The sequence below is a fragment of the Otolemur garnettii genome, unplaced genomic scaffold (assembly GCF_000181295.1).
Source record: "Otolemur garnettii isolate 467f Iridium unplaced genomic scaffold, OtoGar3 scaffold00087, whole genome shotgun sequence".
In the NCBI taxonomy this organism is placed as follows: Eukaryota; Metazoa; Chordata; class Mammalia; order Primates; family Galagidae; genus Otolemur; species Otolemur garnettii.
The window spans coordinates 5,766,230-5,769,884 of record NW_003852482.1 but is presented as its reverse complement, the minus strand read 5'-3'; the positions used below and the strand labels follow the sequence as shown (position 1 = coordinate 5,769,884).

At 47.3% G+C, this 3,655-nt stretch overlaps 1 pseudogene; it reads left to right on the top strand.

Moving 5' to 3' along the window:
- Positions 1–3,154: 3,154 nt before the first annotated feature.
- LOC111726965 lies at positions 3,155–3,341 on the top strand (annotated as a pseudogene).
- The last annotated feature ends 314 nt before the right edge of the window (positions 3,342–3,655 follow it).

Here is a 3,655-nt window from a genome sequence, read left to right as displayed (position 1 = left end):
AGGCAACCCCTGCAAGCTAGACCACTGCAGGTCTGGGGTGACTCCACTCAGGACTGAGTGTCCCCTGAGGCCTACAGCTTCTGTGCCAAGGCCTGGACCCAACCCCATCAGAAACACAGCACCTCCTGCCTGCCTTGCTCATGTGACTCCCAGATGGGTACCCTGGGGCTCAGCTGTGGGCCTTTTCCAGTGTGTTAATGAGTTTATTAAAAGTCCCTTGGGTAGGTGCTTGTGGGCCAAAGGAGTAGGGACCTGGCCCCATATGCCGGAAGTGGCGGGTTCAAACCCAGGCCCAGCCAAAAACTGCAAAAAAAAAAAAGTCCCTCAAAAGTGCACATGGTGGCCCAGTACTTTGGGAGCATCACTTGAGACCAGGAGTTCAAACCAGTCTGAGCCACATAGCAAGACCCTGGTCTATAAAAAAAATAATAATAATTAGCTGGGTGTGATGGTGGGTACCTGTATTCCCAGCTACTTGGGAGACTAAGGCAGGAGGATCCTTTGAGCCTAGAAGTTTGCAATTGCAGTGAGCTATGATAAAACCACTGTGCACCAGCCCAGGCAACAGAACAAGGCTGTAAAAATAAAGTTTCTTGTTTAAGAATCAAAGAACCTAGGACCTAGGTGCTATTTCAGGTGTTATGAACCCCACAAAAAGTGAGCACAATTGATTCTTCCCTCCAAAGAGTTCATAACTTAGTTGAAGAGTCAAGGTTAAATCATGTAATACAAGTATTAAATAATAATAAATTATAGTAGCATGAGGGATGTTCAAACATGGGGAAATCTCTTGCTGCCCACCTGCTGTTCTTGGCCCAAGGTTGAATACAAAGAAGTAGCACAAACCAACTAGGTTAGTTTTTATTCCTGTTTCCCCCCAAATAAGAAAATTAAATAAGCTAGTTGGGGGAGGTGTAAGGAGAAAGAAAAGTGGCTGATGCTGTGAGAGAGTCCTATTTCCAGCTCTCTGTGCACACTGATGGGTCAGGGATTCTCTAACTGATAGACTGCCTTAAATTTGGAGAGCCATTGGTTGTGAAGTGCAGCCCTCTAGAGGTCAAAGGCAAAGCCACAGATCCACTGATCCATTTCTCTTTTCAAGCTGAGGGGCCTGTTCAGCTCTCTTGGCAGCTGGGCCACCAGACAAAACTGGCCCCTGGCCCAGGCCCACCTCCCCAAACCTCTGAGCTAAGAAGGGCCAGTGATTTAAGCCCCAAATCCTAGGTGCAAAGTAGAAAACCAGACTGAATGAATGCTAGATGCAATTAGAGGTTTGTGAGAACTAAACCAAATCTATTTAATAAATCATGACATATAAAATGATAAAGTACTTTGCAGGTGGACATCGTTATAAATCAGGGTCAGGGAACTTATTTAATAGAGTTGTTTATCAAAGGTGTTTATCGCCATAGTAATACATGCACAGGGTAATGAAGCAAACTAATTCCTGTAGCCCTTCTTCTCAAGTTGGAGCCTTCTCATATGCTGCTCCTTTTATCTAGAATGTTTTCCCCCCTCTTCTCCACCTGCCTAATTCTAATCATCTTTCACTTTTTAGTTTCACTGTTAGGAATCCTTCCCCAACACCCACGGGAGGGCCAGCTCCCTGCAGCGGTCAGGGCACTATTTCACTGTCGGAAACCCAGCTCTGCTCGGGCAGAGCAGAAAGGGAACTTGTTGGAGATCATAATTAGCAAACAAGGAATACAGCCAGGTCCAAACTCAGCCAACTCCAGGCTCTGGGACAACAGCATTGCTCCTCTGTTGTCTGGATTCTCAAGCCGTCTCTATACAGAGGACAAAGTTGGGCACCAGCAGGCCTGGGCCTATCCTTTGCCTATTTAACAACGTGATGGGCAAAGAGGGTCTCTTCCCTCATTGTCCTCATGTGGACTCTCATTAGTCCTGTTTGAATTACATGCTTCTCCCAGCACCAGTGACTGTAGGCAAAGGGGCATAATGTGGTTTGACCAGAAAAGGAGAATGGAGAAGGTGTTGCTCAAAGCAATGTCGGAGAGAAGATGCCAATGAGGCAGACAGATTCCCACTTTGGCATCTACAGTCGGGAACCTTGTAGCATCCCTTACTCATACCCTGCTTCAGCTCCTTGATTTCTTGCACCTCTTTAAGGCTACCCCCTTCAGGGCACTGTGAGTTGTATGCAGGCAGAGACTGTTTTGTACCTATGGGATTTTAATTTATGGAGGTGACTGAGTGACCACATAGTGAGGCCAATGCCACTGAGAGAAGACATATTGCATTTCCCAGGAGAAGGGGCACCTGTGTCGTACAGGGCTGCATGGAAAGCCTCAGGTTTGGGTCAGGAGCAGAAGCAGGAGCAAGGGGGGAGCCTCGGCCAGAGCCTTATTAGAGTTACTGGGGAAAGGCCAGGCAGGGCAGGGGAAAGAGTTTAGGACTGGACAATTGGATAATTCCAGTGGGCTCTAGGCTAGAGAGGCATCTCTAATTACCTGGTATCTGGCTCTGGGTGATTTAGGGCAGGAGAATATTAGCCTGGGGTGTGGGAATTATAAAAAGAGGAGGCTGGGGCTGTGCACTTGGGATTGCTCAGTTTGCATAGGAAAGGAGGGGTCCCTTGGCTCTCTCTGAGTATTGGCTAGGTCTGGGAAGGGCACGCCCTCCCTCGCCCGCAAGAGTTTTAAAATGTCAAAACAAAGATGAACAAGACCTGAGTCCAAGAGCTCTGAGGGGACTCTGCCGAATGTCCCAGCAGGTGCTGCCACCATGCTGCCTGGGTGTACAGATATATTCATTTACTCTGGGGTGTCAGGAAAGTCCAAACAGAGAAGGTAAAGAATAGGTGGGTTTTGTGATTTCATGTTGTAATCGAGATTTTGCTCAATCATTCATAACTGAGAGCACAAAGACCCCACATCACTCCATACCTCAGGCCTCCAAACAGCCTAATCCTGACCTGGGGTCAGTGCTCAGGAAATGGAGGAGATGTCCACAGACATCCTCTAAAGGGCCAGGACAGATGTCTGGGTCATTGCTCCACCATCTAAATGTGGAATCTTCCAGACTGACTGGTAGAGCAGGTTGCAGATTGGCTTTGTGGTAGCTTTGGACTTTTCTTTCACCAGTAGGGGTTCAGAGCACTTAGCAGCCCTCTTAGCATACTCAAAAGCTCCTATGGAGGCTACATGTTCAGGGATATTTCTATAGTTCCTTATTAGAGAAGGTTCTCTGCACACACACAGAGCAACAGAGACCACGAGGAGGAGACGGGGCATGGCCCTGATCAGGAAGCTGCTCCTGGTGTTGCTTTGCCCTTTGCAGCCGATGACCCTTCTCTCCTTTCAGGAGAGGTAGGGGGTGGGGGAAGAGGAGCTTAAAAAAAAAAAGTTGGTATGAAACAGACACATTTCAATAATGACTCAAGTTTATCACAGCCCAGGTTCAGGTTGAAACTGGGCTGTTACAATCTGAGAGGAAATTAAGAAAACAATTCCATTTACAATAGCATTGAAAACAAATGGTTGGGTGCAGCCGGTGCAGTGGGACATGCCTATAGTCCCAGCTGCTTAGGAGGTTGAGGCAGGAGGATTGCTTGAGCCCAGGAATTTGAGTCCTGCCTGAGAAACACAGCAAGACCCCATCTCTAAAATAAAAATAATAAAATAAATTCAATTGA